Below are 19,737 nucleotides of genomic sequence, written 5' to 3'. Positions count from 1 at the left end.
GTATAGGGCATTCCAGAACCTTCTGGTCCCTTCTGGACCTCTGAGGGTCAGCCTATAAAAGGCGGAATGCTGGACAGCCATTTTGTCTAACCAAAGAGAGTCAGCTGGAGGACAGGCTGTAGCCAAAGGTGGGGGTAGGATAGTCAGAGGGTTGCCTTACTGATTCACCACCCTTCCTCCCTTGGGTTATTTGTCCTGACCCTGCTGTTTTGGATGGCTGGAGACCCTGGGCGCCTGACCAACCCCTAGCTTAGAAATAGCGGGGTGTCAAAAGGAGGAGACTGCAGCTCTGCGGAGCGCAGTCCTCTGCCCAGTGAGAGAGACCTTTGAAAGGGTGCACTTCATCCCCAATCCCTGCCAGCACCAAGGGTTAAGAAGTCTCTGAAGGATAGAGATTGGGAGCTGTCATGAGAAGAGATATAGCTCTGTGTCCCTTCGCCTTAGGTGTATAGCAGACTTTGGCTAGTGTCTCCCTGTGGGACCTTATCTGAAACGCAGACGACAGAACTCTACTTCCTCTCAGGAAACAGAGGAAGGAAAGGGGTGCCGGTGTTTATGAGGCAGCGCTGATCTCGCCGTGTACAGGACCCCGGGGGCACCGGCCGCGATGTGGTGGATGTGCCACTGATTTGAAGGTAGTCGAGCGCTATCGCGCATGCCCCAGGCGATCCCACTTCCACATTTCAGGAGGGGCCTAGGACCGAGCAGGCCCGTGAGAGAAGCGACTCACCATTGGAGTCAGTGCGAGGTAGCAGCGTCACCATTGGAGCCAGCGCAGCGGAGGCGGGATCGGTAGGAGTGTCTGAAGGCTGAGGTGAGAGGCGGTGACAGCGTGGGTGCCTCGCGCATGCCTGGAGGTGTAGTGCTTCTCCTGACCAGAGCGAGGGAGAACTGAGGAGGAGCGCCGGGAACTCTTCGGCGGCTGTGGGTGTGTGGTGTCACATCTTCCCTGCTCGAGCGCCTCATGAAGGAGCTGGCGTGAGCGGGAGGGGAGAACTGAGGAGCCCGATAGCGGCGGGGGAATTCTGCTTACTCTGTCCTTCTCCGCTCGTGTGCCTCACAGAGCAGTGGGCTCGAGTGGGGTGGGAAGGGCTGAGGGGCCCTGGAAGCTGGTGAGCCTTGCCAGCGCTTGGTTCCTTTGTCCTGCCAGGTGGTTACCCCCACTCCCTGGCATATCAAGACTTCAACTGGGAATCCCACCACAAGTAAGGAGGTGATCCAAGGGGGGGAAGTGACCTCTATTAGGAGAATAACACGAGGGAAAAGGGGGGGCGTGACATAGCAAATTGTGGAATAGAGAATCTGTCCCAATGTGTGAAGCGCCCTTGGAGAATCCCTGAAGGGACTTCCTGAATTGTTGCTCTATTTGGAATAGTCATATTTTTAGTTGTCAGTAGTGGAGAGGAAGGAAATAAGAACCCTTTCCTAGAGAATTACAGGCTCCGCTACAAGGGAATTACTGTTCTTTGATGGGAAGGTGTCAAGCCAAGAAGGGGAATTGTAAGATTGACATTGAAATGGTTATTGCATACCTGACTAAATGTAATGTACTGATAAGTTAATAGAACTGTGTTTTGACATTATTTGGCAATTTTTAAAGTACTGTTACTTCTCCTGACAGAATGTATTATACTGAACTGTGAATTCTAGAACCAAGAGAGCAAAGATATTATTTTTATAAACAAGTACTTATTTTTCCAACATTGGTGTAGTGTTCTTTTTATGTGTTATTGCGTGGAATTACTGCTGGGTGGTTTGCAACCTTCACACTTGTGCCTCTAGTATTGTGTCTTACCCTAGGCCAGGCTACCCTAGGTGACCTGTCATCCCAGGTTCCAACACACAGCATCTACCAGACTTAGTCACCTCCTGGGAGGTCAAACAGCATTCAAAAGCAAGACATCAAATTATCTGGAATCCCCAAAGTTCAAACCTTTTAAAGGTCAAAATGCAACATATCATTTTGAAACTCCCACCCTGCATATTTAAAGGAACTATTCATAACTTGCCTCTTCTTGTTATTCCAAATCTAACTAGGATAACATTAGCTAACACTGCCCAATGAATTTGAGTCTTTGTACCTCACAGCGGTACGCGCCTCTTTTTCTGGTAACTTGATACAAAGTTTTTTTAAACGTTTCTCAGTATTTTGAAACATTCTTCAATGTAAAACGCACCAATACTGGATCAGCAAGAAGACCTATATTAAACCACTAAAACATATGCAAATGGCATACAACTATATTTTAGAATAAGCAACACAACTGATAGTAAAAGTCTAACAGTGTTGGTCACTGAAAAAACTGGTTATGCCTAAAACGATTTTGTTTGAGTACAAAATTGAATACTTCAAAACAGACTTACTATCTGGCATCACCATACCAGAATGAATAATCAACTCCAAATCTGTACTATTCCAAGACCTTAAAAAATTTACAAAGTTTGATTATTTTTCATCTGTTTAAAGCTATGCTAGACGTAGGTTTGAATTTAGCTTCCAGGCGTATCATGGCATCTTCAAACATACTCATCATCACCATCAAATTGAGGAAATGTTCTGAACACAACTTGCCCTTCAGAAACTAATGAGTATAATAGAATGTTCTTCTTCCTCTCATCAGAAAATCTATCTCCATCAATAGCTTTTAAAAATGTTAAAATTCATCCTTCCATTTGTTCCATGGTATGGGAGGTTCAACTTTAGATTGGAGAAACTTAGTACGCGGATCAAACTGCATTTTGCATATACAATCTGATAAAATGTTATTTTAATACATGAAGTAGAACAATGTAACTTGCCACAATTAAAATAGTATATTCTTTATAACAAAAATTAAGTTAAACAAGAAGAAATAACTCAATAATAATAAATAAAATTGTCCAATATAAAATAGCTCAAACCTATAATGCCGGTAAAATACTCTTCAAGCGAAAATAGTTGTAGCGTTGGTCAGTGCTCGTCAGCCCCGAGATTATATTAATATATTTCAGTTCTCTTGTTAAATCCAAACAAGTGTGAAGAAAGCTGCCAATGTTACACAGGTTGTCAAGGTAACAAATATGGCTGCCACGTATACGCTATGACGAGGAGCGTAACGTGAGACCAGAGAGTCTCTGACGGGGCTAGAGCGTGACAGGGAACGAGATAACGGATTCCAGGGAAGCGCTCGAGAGGATAGCTCGCTGAATCGCTCTTGATTTGAAGGTAAACAGAGCGCGCGAGACCCGTTAACGAGGCGCTATGTAGTAACTTTAATAAACAAGTAATAAAGAGGATAAAGTTTACCTTTAGAATGCACAATGATGGGTTGAAGAGTAAAGTCTCGTTACAAACATAATTCTCGGCAAAATGTTCAGGGGTGCAACAGGGTGTCAAAGTAATACCCTGCCACCCTTGACTCTTTCCCTATTTTACCGAATCGGTAATTACTGATTCAGTAATTGACATTCATTCCTATGGGCCTTCAGGCCCATAGGAATGAATGGCAATTACTGAATCGGTAATTACAGAATCTTAACGATTCGGTAATTTTTACTGATTTTTTATCTACCTAGCATTTACCGGTTCTAAAATACCGAATAGGTAAAATTCGGTATTTTCGAATTGGTAAATTTAAATTACCTACATCTAGCCCTAAATTTTGTAACAGAATGGGGAGTAATACTGTACATCCACAATGTTTCACGCAAAACACGCTTCCATTCAGAATGCGTCTGCACGCCTGGTCTTGATGCTACCTAAGAGAGCACCTTCGAAGAGAGCACTGAGAACACTACACTGGCTTCCGATTAAGGAACATGTAATGTTTAAAGCCTTATGTGTTGGCCACCGAATCTTACAGGGGAAGGGCCCACCTACCTCCACAACCTGTTAACCCCGTTCCACCCATCCCGACAGCTGAGATCTAGCGGGACGGGGCAGGTTCAGGTTCCAAAATTCATTACAGTGAGAATGGGAGGGCATTCCTTTCGTGTCTTGGCAGCCCAACAATGGAACATACTTCCTCTGAATCTCAGGCTGGAGAAGTCAGAACTGCTATTCCACAAAGAGCTAAAAACTCCCCTATTCCCCAAAGAGTAGGGAGGGGCTAGGCTTTGGGGCCGATGGAATGAACAGCAGCAGAGGGGCTACGGCTCTGACGTTGGCGTCTATAGCGCGGGGACACACTAGTACAGTGTAACCAGGCGCTTTATAAATTCAATTATTATTATTATCTTCCTCTTTTCCTAGCCCATTCCACACATTCTTAAAGTACTCAATTGAACCTTTCTTCTTGGCCATTACCCTGTGGTTCATATAAAGGTATAGTAATGTCTCTTATACCACAAGAACGAACACATTCTTCCACTTCATAAGATTTCAATTGTACACCATTGTCTGTAATCAGAGTCTCAGGACTCCCTTCTCGTGCGAATACTTCAATGAAAAATTCCACAATCACTTGATAAGTAGCATGTGAAACAAATCTAACTTCAGCCCACTTAGAATGGTAATCAATAAAGACAAGGGCAAAACGGGCATCTTGGGGTAAACAATAAAATGGACCTGAAATATCAAATGCCAATTTACACCAAGGATTTTCTGGCCAAGCCATAGGTATTAGGGGCGCAGCGTGAGCTTTTAACTTTTTATCACTATTAACACAAAGTGTACAATCCCTCACCACTCTATCAATCATCTTGTCCATCCTAGGCCACCAAAACTAGATCTTAGGAGTCTTTTTATAGAAGACATACCAATGTGACTCTCATGAGCAAGTCTGAGAATAACATCTTGCATGTGATCAGGAGGAACACACTTACCAGACTTGAAAACAATATCATTGTCAATTTCCAACTCATTAGATACTTGCAGAAAAGATTTCAACTCTGGAGGTACAACGTTAACTTTAGGCCACCCATTTTGAATATATCCTCTCAACAGATCCCAATTCTTATCTCCAACAGTTCTATTTCTCCAATCATCTTCACAGATAGCAGCAAACTCACTGGCTAAAAAATCTCCTAAAGAAGCAACAATTTCCACATCATCTTCCCCATTATTTTTACTTTCCAAATTACAAGGCAACCTAGAAAGACAATCAGCGGTCACATTACTTTTCCCTGGAACATACTCTACCGAAAAATTGTACTCTAGTAACCTAGACATCAGTCTACCAATGCGCGCAGTGGCATTGCGCCCTCCACCTGGAGATAGTATGGCAACCAAAGGTTTGTGATCTGTTCTGCAAAGGAAACTACTCCCCAACAAGAAATTTCTAAAGTGTTCGATTCCCCAAACACATCCCAAAAGCGCTTTCTCAATAACTGAGTACTTCCTTTCTGTTTCTTTCAGGGTACGAGAACCAAACGCCACAAACCACTCATCCTTGCCACACTTTTGTGATAAGACTCCTCTGAGGCCATACTCACTGGCATCCACAGTAACAATGCATAGTTTATTGACACAAAATGGTTTCAAAGTAGGAGCATGAGCAATTTAATTTTTTATCAATTTTTAAAGCAGATTCTTGCCTCTCTCCCTGTTTGAACTCAACCTTTTGCCTTGTTAATTATCTCAAAGGTTCCATCTTGGTGGCAAATCCCTTAATAAACTTACTGTAATACTCGCATAAAACCGTGAAAGACAATAATTTGTCTTTATTGTCTGGAGGTGGGGCTTTCACAATATCATCTACAAGACACTTTTTGGGAACAACTCCATCTCCGGAAAGGGTATGCCCTAAGTACTCAACTGTATCACAAAAACATTTTTCATTTGTTATCTTGGAGAGTAAGACCATGTAACTCCAAACGTTTACAAACCTCCATCACATGTTCGTTGTGAGAATCATTGTTCGGGAAGAAAACAAGAATATCATCTTGAAAACACTTAACGTAACCTTCAAGATCTTTAAAGATATGAAGCATGGCACGTTGAAACACTGACACCGCAGAGGCTAGTCCAAACGGAATTCTTTTGTATTGAAACAAAACTTCTGGTGTAAGAAAAGCGTACAAATGCTTAGAACTTTCAGTCAACACAATTTGATGGTATGCCAACGGCAGGTGGAAAAAACGTTCGCTCCCTCTAGCATACATACAACCTCATTACTTTTTTGGTAGCGGATGGCAGTCAACAATTAGATTAGCATTTAATGCTCTCAAGTCCACACACAACCTTAAACTTTGGTCAGACTTGCGAGCTAAAACAATGGGCGAAACCCATTCAGCAGAGTCAATCTCTTTAATAATATCCTCCTCAATCAGTTTTTGTAGTAAAATCTTGAGATCATTTTTAATATTGACTGGCACATTTCTCAATTTTTGTTTAACAGGAACAGATCCCTCCTTAAGTTTAATCTGGTGTTGAAAGTTACTAATTTTACCTAGATCTTTAGAAAAACTTTAGGAAATGACTCAATAATTGCACGAGTCATATCACTAACATTAACCACTCCTCTGATAAATCATATTTTTGATACTTTTCAGTGATAGTTTCTCGGATTAAGCATAATTCCAAGGCTCTACTGATCCCTCCAACCAAGTACATTCACACCCTTAACTGCAACATATAGTTTACAAACGCAACATTTCCTTTAAAATGCATATCTACTCCAATATAACCTTCCATGTCAATGACGGAACAATCAAAATCTTTGACAATGATGTCCGATTTATTGAGATCATGTAGAGTAATAATATTTTTGAACACATCACTGAAATACTCCTTAGTAATTATGGTCCAAGGTGACCCTGAATCTGCCATAAGTTTGAGAGGAACCCCCAAAACTTGAATTTGAATGGGGATTTGTAAAGCGCGTAGCTACCCTAGGGCGTCCCAGCGCTGAATTGACCTATAGTTCCGGAGGGGGGGTCAAAGAAGTGGAAGATTATGGGAAGAGCCAAGTTTTTCGTTGCCTATGAAAGGCCAAAAGATTGTGTTCTCTCCTCATGGAAAGTGGGAGAGCGTTCCACAGTTTTGGGGCGTTGTAGGAAAACAAGCGCTCCCCCGGAGCGGGCCTTTTTTATTCTGGGAACGCTGGCCAGGGAAAGGGAGTCTGATCTGAGTTGTTTGTTAGAGTGATGGGGTTTAACGATGGATCTCAGAATCGGAGGGCCTCTGCCTTGCATTATTTTGTGTGAAATGCATAAGGTCTTAAAAGGTGATCCTTTCTTTAACCGGAAGCCAATGCAGACTTTTGAGTGCTGGTTTAGCAGAGCATCTCGATTTGGTACCGGTTAAGAGTCTGGCAGTAGCGTTCTGAGTGCATTGCAGTCTGTAGATGACTGATGTGGGTGCGCCTAGGTACAGGACGTTGCCGTAGTCCAGTCTGGAGTTCACCAACCCCTGCAACAGCAGTTTCCTCGATTGGAAGGGGATCAGATGGAGGATTTTTCGCGCCATTCGAATGAGGCCGGAGCAAGTGCCCGTGGTTTTTCTGGCCTGAGTTTTGAAGTTGAGGTCTTGATCCAGCCAGATGCCGAGGCTTTTGACTTCGGGTTTGGGGGTAGGAGGTGATCCCATGCATGGCGGCCAAGAAAGGGATGGAGGGAGTTTGCGAGGATTTTCCAGGAGAAGTAGCTCGGATTTTTCTCCGTTTAATTTTAATCGAGATTCACACATCCATTGGAAGACGTTCTCGAGACACCTTGCCAGATTGTCTAGGCTTTTGCTCAACTGGTTTATAGAGGCCACCAGCTGGGTGTCATCGGCATACATGACTGTTTTTATGCCGAATGGAGAAATGATGTCCTCTAGAGGGGACATGTAGACGTTAAAAAGTGTGGGGCTCAGGGAGGAGCCCTGGGGGACCCCACACTGTAGTGGCAGGGCTTTGGATATGGCTGTGCCATCAGACACTTGGAAGGTTCTTCCTTCCAGGAAGGATTTGATCCCAGACAAGGCGGTGCCGGAGACTCCTACCAAACTTAGCCGGTGGATGAGGATGGCATGATCCACCCTGTCGAAGGCGGCACTCAGGTCAAGGAGGATCACTGCCACTGATCCTCCTGCGTCTATGATGGTTCTTGCCTCTTCCACTACGGCCAGAAGTGCAGTGTCAGTTCCCTGTCCAGGTCTAAACCCTGTCTGAGATTGGCACAGGAGTTTATTGGATTCTAGGAAATTGGAAAGTTGGTGGTTGACAATTCATTCGGCCACTTTGCTGATAGCCGGAAGAAGAGAGAAGGGTCTGAAGTTGGTTGGGTCCGTGGGATCAAGGTGGGTTTTTTTTTTTAAGAAGAGCCCTGACTGTGGCTTTCTTCCAGTTGGCTGGAACAGAGCCTAATGCGAAAGAGGCGTTAATGAGGTGGATCAGAGGAGGGGCAACAGTGGAGGCGACCAGTTTTAATTTGCTCATAGGAGCTGGGTCTGATGGGGCACCACTTTTTACGGTTTGTAGAGTGGACAGAAATAGCTCTGTGGTAATCTGGGGGAAAGTTTGGAGGCGTGGAGCCTCGGAGCAGAGGGGGGGATGGCAGGGATTTGAAAGGAATTGGGGGCTGGAAGTGAAATAAGAATTTTATCAATTTTTGATGAAAAGAAATCGGCTAGCTGGTTGCATCTAATGCACGATGGGTCGGGTGTGGGTAAGGGGTCTGGAGTTTTCGTGAGTAGGCGTACGATGCGATAAGTTTCTTTAGCAGAGTTGGCTGCCGCTAGTATTTTTTCCTCGAAGAAGGTTGCCTGCGTGTTTTTTAATACAGTTTTTATAGTGCTTGATGGCAGCCCTATACTCGTTTTTGCTTTCCGTCGCCCAGTCCTTTCTCCAAAGGCGCTCGAGTTTTTTGCACTTCTTCCTGAGATTACGTATTTCTTGAGTGAACCACGGGGATTTAGCTGTTCTCTTTTTGCTGGGGAGGGGTTTGACTGGCAGGGTGACGTCGAGCGATTGATTAATCCAATCGTGTAGTTGGACGTCTGCTCTGGAGGGGTCTGGGTCCAGTACTGGTAGGGTGGAGGCAAGTACTTGTGCCCATGAGATTGTATCCAGATTTTGCCACGGGCGGGAAGGTGCTTGGGGGAGGTCTCTCTGGTGCCTCAGCCGAGAATTGCAGCTTGAAGGGGACTAAAAAATGGTCTGACCATGGGACAGGGAGGGGGGTATTTACGACTAATCTCGTGAGGTTAGTAAATATGGGATCTAGCAAGTGGCCCTTGGTGTGGGTGGGCTGGTTACTTTGTAGGTGGAGATTCAGGGAGGCTAAATCTGCTTTGAGATCGGCAGCTGTGTTATTAGTGAGGTCATCGAAGTGGAGATTCAGTTCAGGTTTCCCAAGACCGTGAAGTTCGGAGATAGACAGGCAAGGGAGGAGATGGTGTCCATAAGAGAATCGCAGAATCGTCATTGCTGTCCTGGGGGACGATAAACTAATATCCCTGAGAGGGTTGTAGATGGGGGCCGATGGATAGAGAAATGGACATTTTCACAGTCCAGGATGGGGCTATCCTTAAACTGGCAGCAGGACAGGTAGTCTCAGTAGATGATCGCTATCCCACCTCCAATACCGGTCGGTCTATCCTGGTGCTTTATAAGGTAGCCAGAGGGGAGTGATTGAATGATGTCTGGCTCTGAGTCTGAGGTAATCCAAGTTTCTGTGAGAAAAAGGACCTCGATTTCCGAGTCTTGCAGAAGCATGTTGATTTCTGCCTGGTGCTTCGGGAGGGATCTGCAGTTAAGCAGGGCCATCCTGAGCCAGCGAGGTTTAAGGTGGAAGTGTGGAGTCAACCTGTATGGACAGTTTGAACAGCAAGAATGTCCCTCCTCTAAGGCGATGGTACAGCGACAAAGCGCGGATGGGGGGTCCCTTAGCATGTACAGGGTTTCCTGAGTATATCTCAATGATAACGGTGTAGTTGAGGCAGGGGTCCTGTGCTCCGGGCTCGGTCTGGCGCAGAAGGGCGCAGACGGGCTTGCCTTAGGCGCACCTTTGGCGCGCAGACGGCGCGTCCACTGCGCTTCCGGCAGAGACACATGATATATGCGGTTTGACGAGGGGAGGAGTCGGATGGGCGTGGCCTAAAAGGGGCGTGGCCTGAGTCCTCGTGGTGCTGGCGTCGGGAGGAGTGTTCAGGTGAGGCTACGCGGCAGCGCTAATGTCCGCTACCCGTGCGGATCCGTGATGATCAAGTGCCCTGGAATGCTATGCGGCGTGGTGAGTTAAAAAACACACAAATTCAAGTGACAGTAATGGTTTTTAAAAGATTAGGATTAGCGCAGTTCGCACTCCCGGCTTCCGCCTCAGGAGATAGGTCAGTTTCTGGTATTGACGCTTGTATTCAGCGTTTTATACCCGTAGCAGTGGGCGTGGCCTAAAAAGGGGCGTGGCCTGAGTCCTCACGTTGCTGGCGTCGGGAAGAGTGTTCAGGTGAGGCTACGCGGCTGCGCTAATGTCCGCTACCCGTGCGGATCCGTGATGATCAAGTGCCCTGGAATGCTATGCGGCCTGGTGAGTTAAAAAACACACAAATTCAAGTGACAGTAATTTTTTTTAAAGAATAGGATTAGCGCAGTTCGCACTCCCGGCTTCCGCCTCAAGAGATAGGTCAGTACTTGTACATAGCAATCTGGTTAAGAGGTCCCTTGTTCTCACAGTCAGTAATAGACACTACAATCCCCCTTTCAAGCTCTTCATTTTCGCAAACATCATTATTTAAACATGAAATTCTTCCCTTACTGGTGTTACTAGGACCTGTGTTTCCTGTGAAAACGTTCTTACACATACTGGAAAAATGTCCATGCTTACCACATTTTTTACATTCTCTCCCTAAAGCAAGACATCTTGGAAAACAATGAAAATCCTTATCAGACCTTCTAAATGTGCGTTGAGAGGCAGAATAATTCTGCTGTAAACCAGAGGAATTTGAAGTCCTAATATTCAGTTCAGATTTTATAGCACACACATCATCATATTTTTCTTTTGCCTTATTGTCAAGAGATTTCATCCATTTGTCTGATTGTTCTATTGCTTTTGCAGTAATAATGATGGCAATTGTGGCAAGAAGTTTCAAAACAAAGAAAAGAATCCAATGATAATGATAAAGTTTCTAACGTCTCGTAAGGATGGCAGTAGTCAAGTAAGAGTAGTAGTAGAAAATCTTCTCAATGTCAGGAAAATCGTAGGTTCACAAATTGTGGTCGCTCCTGTGCTTAGAGTGTAGAGTAGCAAACCGGATACCTCGTCGCCAATTTTTTAAGAATCCAGTAAATAGTAGGTTTATTGAAAGAGAGCAGAGTACAGCAGCTGAAATCTTCAAGAGCTGTAAATTCACTGTTGCATGAAATGTAGAACACAACAAACCATGGTAACAGATTACAGACTGTGTTTCAAGGAGAAACCTAAATTAAGGATAACATTAAAGAAACAGTAAGAGAATATATAATAAACATAAGTATGCAATATACACCAGAATGAATAAACTCCAAATCTGTACTATTCCAGGACATTGAAAAATAATCAAACTTAATATCCACTGTGGAAAACTGGTGGAATACACATGATGTTGAGTATCTGCCACTTGCATATCCACTTCAATTATACGTTCCAATTAATCTCTCCAAGACACAGTGCTTGGCCCTCTGATATACTGCTGCCGCAGTGCAACCTAATGTTTAGGTATGCAGACGCTGAATCTAAGGATATAAATAACCCACTATTGAGACTTACAACTGGTATTTCAGCTTGGCAGGTGCCTTTATATCGCAGCTTATACTTATATATGAAGTCTCAGTTAAAGCAGTAATTATAACACTTTCAATGCAGTGGAAGCTGCTGTAATTGCACATAGAGCATCATTTGTAACACCTACGAAGGGTAGAGAGATGAAAAAAGTTGATTTTCCTTTTCAAATTCAGTTACAATATTTCTTGGACTTCCTTGGTCCTGATGAGGCCTCAAGGCTTAAATGCATCAACTCGTTCTGGAAGGAGTCCCACAAAAAATCACTTTATTAGATTAGTAATAGGAGGAGGTGGAGGCCTCAGGTCCTGCATCCCTTTCGATAAAGGATTACCTTCAGGTGGATTGGTTTCTGGAAGAGTTTTGGACAACCACGGTTTTAAAAATCGAAGGAAGCAACAAGTGTAAAACAATACAAATGATTGATGACCAGTCTTTAAAAAATTCCTTTTGGTGTTTGTGATTTTCCAGGTTTTGATTTCAATGTGGCTACATGAGAGCACGCAGTGGCTAATAGGTTTGTATTAAAGATTTGTTGCGATTAAAATAACTCATGTCCAGTCACGATTGTGACAGTTCAAATATTTAAATTTTTCCCTGCAGTCTCCTGCTTTATATTTACGCTGAATTTTAAGCCCGGGGCCTACAGGATTACTGGGGCAAACCTTTTGTACTTTCTGGCAAAACTGAACATATAGATTGCTTACTTTGTCGGTACTCTGGGAGAGCCCATTTGCTCATTAATGACTTTGGTAATATGTCAGTTAAGATGCTTTGCTTGAGAACAATAATGCAAAAAAAAAATGTATCTTCTAAAAGGATCTTAAAGCAGATTAAAAAAAGTTGCAGATCCTCTTGAATCTTTTTTTGAAAACCTTTATTTATAAATGCACAGCGTCTGCCTACAACCCCGCGGGGCCGGCCGCTATGACATAAACGGATGGGTGAAAAGGAAATTTGGAGACAGTACGTTGTTAAAGCAATCTCTCGAGTCTACATTGTCACATGGAACATAGCACCATTTCAAATAGGATAAAAAAGGTTTAATTTTATGATTTTGTCGAAAAGAACAACAACACACAAACACATGGTATCATACTGGCAAGGGTCGCAGGAGGGGGGGAAAGGGGGGGAAAGAACGCTAATAAATAAAGGAACACATATGGCGAGGGGGGGGGCGAGCACGAGGGAGAAAGCAAAGGCAATACTGAAAATTGGAAACTGAACGTCAATCATGGAGAAGAGGGGAGAGGAACCTCATAGTCAAGTGGAGGGGAGCAAATATCTCCGCGGTACGAATTCCACTGAGCCCAGACCCTGGACCACTTCTTGGGACGCCCCCGCGCCTCATATACAGTTTTTTCTCGGAACATGCACCAGTCCATGTTCTCTTTCCAGGCACTGAGCAATGGTAATCTAGGGGAGCCCCAGAGCTGCGCTATATCTCTCTTTGCAACCATGTTGCCCAGAGTAACCCAAAGCGTCTGGGCGGCATTGCAATCCGAAGGTTCCCACACATTGAGCAGGCAACGTCGTGCTTCGGGAAGGAGGGGGATCCCGGTGACACGACCCATAACATCATGCACTCTAGACCAAAAGGCCGCAATCATCGGGCATTCCCACAGAACATGAAGGAAGGTACCATCCATACCGCATCCACGCCTGCACCGTCCATCCGAAACCAAACCCATTCGTACCAGACGCATTCCGGTCAGATACACACGGTGGAGGATCTTCAGCTGGACAAAACGAAGCCAAGCCGGGATAGCCACCTCCTTAGGGGAGGATACAGCTGACTGCCAGTCCTCGTCGTCGAGTTCGAGCCCGTCAGCCGTCCAGGAAGCACGAAGTTTCTCGAGTTGGTCAGCCCTGTTGTTGACAAGCTTTTTATATATTAAGGAAATAGTGCTATCGGGGACATGGCCGTCTAAAACACGATCCTCCAAAGGGGAGGACTGCGGGATATCGGTACCAGAGGGAAAGACGGAGGACAAGGCATGTCGAACCTGCATATACCGGAAGTGCTCCCTATCATCGAGCCGGTATTCCAGTTTCAATACCTCGAAGGATTTCACAGCGCCCCGTGCCCACAGATCCTCCACCTTACTGATCCCAATCATGTCCCACTTCTCAAATCCTTTCGTCTTCCACAGATTACCCAACCGTTCAGAGTCATACGCGTCAGCCTACCACCCCAGCCCGTGGCCACAGTAGCATCTCTCCATGCCCGCACTGCACACTTCGTCGGGCCTGTAAGGAGCCGAAAGGGTGACTTTGAGTACAGAGCCCTATTGAAGTTGCCACCGGGCAGTAATAGTTTATCCAAAGCAAAGGCGGGGGCAGGTTCCGAAGAGTACGTCGCATGGTTGATAGCGCTCAGGTGTGAGGCCCAGTAATAGCGTCTAATATCCGGCAACGCAATACCACCATCGTACCATGAGAGGGTGAGCTTGGACAAGGCAATACGGGCACGACCATCCCAAATCAGTTGTCGCTATAAACTCTCAACCTCACGGAAGTAGCGAGCAGGGACAGGATCGAAAAAATTCTGCAGGGCGTAAAGAAATCGGGGGAGCGACATCATTTTGAAGAGCGCCGCTCGGCCCAATGGGGATAGGGGCAATTCACGCCACCGTCGCACGTCCTGCTTGAGTCTGCGGAGCGGAGCATACAAGTTCCGCTCATAGCGGAACTAAGAGACCGTAGAGACATAGATCGCCAAATATTTGAAGCCGTCAGTCGCTACCAATATGGGGAACCTGCGAGGCAGAGGTGGCAACGCCTCGGCTATATCGTAAACACAGGACTTGGTCCAGTTAATGACTAATCCCGAGTTCTTACCAAAGGACGTAAGAACGTCAAAGAGGACGTTAAGCGACTTTTGAGGGGAAGTAAGATAGAGAAGGATGTCATCAGCATACAAGGAGACACGATCCTCAAGATCTGGAGACCATCGGATCCCCTTAATAGAGGGTTCCCACCGAAGCCACGCAGCAAGGGGTTCAAGCGCCAATGCGGACAGAAGCGGGGAGAGCGGACAGCCCTAACGAGTGCCACGGCCTAATGGGAAGGGGTCAGAGCATCTACCATTTACCACAACCTGAGCCAATGGTCGTTCGTAAAGGAGCCTGACCCATGCGATGAAGTTAGGACCAAAGCCAAACTTAGCGAGAGCGGCCCAGAGATAGGGCCATTCGATAGTGTCGAAAGCCATAGTGGCGTCCAAGGAGGCGACCACTGCCGGCTCGGCGAGAATTGGAGCCCTCGCGAGAACACTGTGGAGCCTACGCAGGTTAAGGGCCGTGTTCCTATGCGGGATGAAACCGGATTGATCCGGATGGATCAAGTCGCAAATCACCTTAAGCAACCGATTGGCCAGAACCTTGGCCAGGATTTTGGGTTCCGCGTTTAGCAGAGAGATGGGGCGGTAGGAGGTGCAGCGGTCACGAGGCTTGCCATCCTTATAAATGACCACTATGGTAGCTAGGCGCTGCTCGAGGGGGAGGCTTCCAGCCTCAACCGCCTCGAGAAATGTTGCGCAGATGGGCGGCCATCTTGTCCGGACAGAGTTTGTAAAGTTCAATGGGCAACCCATTTGGGCCCATCGCCTTTCCCGAGCGTAAAGATCGGATAGCAAGGGCAATCTCATCGACGGTAAAAGGGGCCTCCAGGACAAGACCATCTTCCTCCGAAACAGTAGGCAGGGCTATATCTCGCAGTAGCAGCCTGGAATCAGCCTCATCCCGATCACTAACCGGAGTATAAACCTTCCGGAAGTGGTCCACAAAGCAATCAACAATTTCACCAGGGTCGGAGACACTCTCACCGGATTCGCGAACAATGACAGGCACAACAGGACTCGCTCGTTCAGCCTTATCCAGCCATGCCAGGAGCTTGCTAGCTTTGTCACCCACATCATACAGTCGGCCTAGTTGATTCGCTCGCATCAGCTTAGCAGCATCAGTGACACAAGCTTTGTAGTCAGCCTGTTTTAGTTCCAAAGTGTGCAACAATGCAGGCGTGTCATCCCCACCCAGCTCACTTTCAAGCGCAGTGATCTCAGTTTCAAGGGCCAGAACAGCCTCCCTCTTTACCCTACGCTCAGCAGCAATGAGTGATAGAGCGGAACCCCTGATAACCGTCTTGAAGGCCTCCCAAAGAACAGCAGGGGAGGTGACAGAGCCCACATTCTCATCAAAGTAACAATCAATTGCCTTCACCAGATCCGAGCGGAGCCGGGGGCTTCGGAAATGCCAGGGAGGGACCGGGGGGATCCTGTTACCAAGTAGACCACCCACCGAAATCTTAACCATCAAGGGGGAATGGTCCGAGATACCCCGGGGAAGATGTCGTACCTCCCGGACAGTGGACAGAGTGGAAGCGAACATAAAAAAATAATCTATACGAGAGAGGCTGCCATGCGCACCAGAGTGAAAAGTATACTGCAGGAGTGAAGGGTGTAGTGAGCGCCAAACATCCACCAGGCCAAAAGTGTCAGCCATCTCATTAAGCCACAACTGGGATGGCGGCAGGACTCTAGGGGGAAGCCGATCACATTCACCGGACATAACAGAGTTGAAGTCCCCGCCCATGATTAACAATCCATCAGGAAGGCCAAGAAGAGTCATGCCAAGATCGGCATAGGTGGTAGCCTGCAGCCCCGGGGGAATGTAAACAACAACCAGCACAATTTGTTTGCCCTCCCACCTCCAGGAGACAGCAGCATACCGCCCGCGGTCGTCAAGTATAACTTCGTCAATAGCAAGAGCTAGGGAGGACTTCACCATGATACCCACTCCCCGGGACCCAGAGGTGAAACCAGCATGTGCGACCAGGCGGTAACCCCGGCGGTTGAGGGCCTTACAAGCATTACCGATTAAGTGAGTCTCCTGAAGGAACACAACATCAGGGGCATGGCGCCTCAAAAATTGTAACACAATGCCCCGCTTGATCCTGTCACCCAACTCGTTGACGTTCCAAGAAAGAACCTGCATTTCACCCCCCCCCCATTGCGGCAAAGGCAATCCACCCCAACCCCCCTCCACAACCCCAAGTTCGGAATAATTGCAATCAGTGAAATACCATGAAAAATGAAACATAAAAAACAAAACGAAACACAACCAAGTCCCCAGGAACCAGCCCCCAAACAGAAACCCGTTACAACACCCCCCTCCCTGCACCCCTGCTGACTAAAAAGCCACCCCCAACTGCAGTGTGCCTGTCGCCCCATCTGATCTACACAAAGAACCCCCCGAGGAGGAAGGGAGAAATCACCCGTTCCCGCACCGCCACAGGCATAAACATAGAACACACAGTTAATTTGCTCTGTATAGTACGTAGTCTCAATTCGGACCTCCGGGGGCCCATATTACTCCTGGGCCGTTGCACCACCTTCCGCACCGCCAGGGCCACCGCTCCCAGAGTCATCTGTCGGCAACGAGTCCAACCAGTCGGCAGCACGCTCCGGCTGATCAAAAAAGTAGGCACGTTCTCTGAACTCAATCCGCAGTCGGGCTGGAAACAACATGGCATACTTCAGTCCCCGGTCCCTCAGGCGACGCTTCACTCCGAGAAACCCAGATCGTTGTCGTTGCACTTGGGGAGTGAAATCAGGATAGATGGAGATCGAGTTATTGTTATATTTCAACGGGCCGTGTTTACGGGCGGCCTGCAGGATAGCGTCTCTGTCTCGATAGTGAAATAGCCTTGCAATGATAGGCCTCGGCGGGCCTCCTGGTTTCACTTGTCCTCCCGGGAAACGATAGGCGCGCTCTACGGCAAAGAACTTACTGAGTCCAACCGGAGCAAGTTTAGCAACGATAAGTTCTTCGACCAATAAATCGATCGAGGCAGCACCATCACTTTCCGGCACTCCAACTAGGCGTATGTTGTTCCGCCTGGCCCTTTTGTCGTAGTCCTCCATACGTTTGAGCAGCATATCATGCGAGGAACGCAGATTCCCAATCTCAGATTGCGCCTCCGCCATGTCCGTCACCAGGCTCGACGCCTTCAGGTCTAGTGCCTTCACCCTCTCGTTAGTTTTGGCTAGATCGGCTCGAATAAGAGTAACATCCACAGCCACCGTGTCTATCTTGGACACGATGGCTTCGTATTGCTGACTCATATCGGCCTTAAGACCAGAGATGGCAGCCAATAGGTCTTGGAGCGATACTTCAGAGGAAGACGACATGTCCGTTTGAGGTCCTTCAGCGCCCACACTGGTGACACCGGGGGAGCCTCTCGGCTGGGTGTAGCGTTCGATCATATTGGACTGGATCGACCCCCCCCCCCTCCCCGAGTTACAGTCTTCCTGCGTTTTTCCGCCTCAGGTTTTGTCGCCATGTTGTAGTCAGTGGCGGCCGAGGACCCAAAGGGGGCAATGGGACGGGGAAAAGTCCAGAAACTCCGAAGTGCAGTCCGAAGAGGGAATACCGCAGGCCTCCTCGCCAGCCCAAGGATGGAAAGTGTGCACTGTGAGGGCAGCAGGCGAAGACAGAGTAGGAGGAGACAGAGACAATGAGGCCGGAAACCGAAAGTGAAAGTAGTACACCACCGGTGGGCCAGATGCCAGGCAGCCGTTGTTGTTGCATTACAGCTCGGCCATAGTAGGCAGCCGAGACCCCGGTTGCGTCCGTGGGCAGGCCAGAAAGTTGAAGACGACAGAAAAATGGTCCCCGAGGTCCGATTTCGACCAAAAAAGGATCGTCAGCATCCGTGAGAGTAGCACTTCAAAAGCCCGTCGAAGTGATCAGGATAATTGTAGGATAGATAAAGAAGGGCGGCGCGGGTCTCGGGAGCTCTCTGCTCACGCGACCATCTTGGATGCCCGCGTAGCTCCTCCTCGATCCTCTGGAATCTTGATCTCTACTCTGCAGCCAGTGTTATTTTTCCTAAAGGTAATATGATACCTAAATCAACATTTACAATAAAGGCAGAAATAAATATGAAAACCTGCTGCTACTACTGTAAAGGAAACCACAGATTCAAGTGAGGAATCGAGTGAGTTCCAGAGCTTAGTATCTGAGGGGACATTAGTAGAAATAGCAACAAATGAGCAAGCGGACGGGCCAAAAGGCTTTCCTACTCATTGTTCCACAATTGTTGAACAAGACCAATGATAAAAAGCATAGTACTTTGATAAAAGTCTTTCCCCATACAGATTTTCGATCCAGCCTTGTACTAATACCATCAGTTAGTCCTGCTTCATTATCTCTTCCAGTAAAAACATTGGTTAACCCCTTCCCTGCGGGGGTAATTACCCCACGGTGCGGGGGGGGAGGGGGGAAGGTGAGCACGGCGCTGCGGTGCTCGTGATGAGACCAGCTCGTCATGAGTCACGGTGGAGCTGTGCTCATGACGAGCTGGTCTCGTCATGACCCCGCCCAACGATTAATTTGCCCGCATAGGCGGGGATCGATTGCACGTGGGCGGAGTGGTGCCGTTATGACGAGACCAGCTCGTCGTGAGCACAGCTCCATGGTGACTCATGAGCACCGAAGAGGTTAAGAACATTACCAATAAACTAATAAACAGTTGTCATTTTTTAACCAAGTCGGTGCAGCCACACCCAGGATGAGGAGGGATGTGCGGGACAGCGTTATGGGCCTTCAATGATGTATTACGAAACGTTGGACTAATACTAATAATGCGCATTTCTATTTACATTTGCTGTCAATGATTGTAAAACATGTAAAGTTATAGTTGTAAATTGCATATAAAAAAGTTCCAATTAAAAAATTCTTTAAAAAAAAAAAAAAAACAAGACTGTTTTTCCTTCTCTCCTAACGTTTACCCTGATAATCAAAAGTGTCTTCCTGGCAATTACACTATTGTACCTGAAAGGCTACATGCTCACTAAAGTGGCTTGTTCCACACTAAATCGTACAAACATTGGTAGGTGATTCAGATCATATTTTAAATACCATCTCTTCAATATTGCAAGTGTTAGCTAATTCTTAACAGATGGTGTTGAAAACATTAATACAAGACTGCAGACTTACCCAGAAATCATTCAAGAATTCCAGAAATACTTTATATGATGCCACACTAAAGGCTCATTAAATTAAGCGATATTGC

This window comes from Lissotriton vulgaris, chromosome 6, assembly GCF_964263255.1.
Source record: "Lissotriton vulgaris chromosome 6, aLisVul1.2, whole genome shotgun sequence".
Classification (NCBI taxonomy): domain Eukaryota; kingdom Metazoa; phylum Chordata; class Amphibia; order Caudata; family Salamandridae; genus Lissotriton; species Lissotriton vulgaris.
This window is presented reverse-complemented; position numbering follows the sequence as displayed.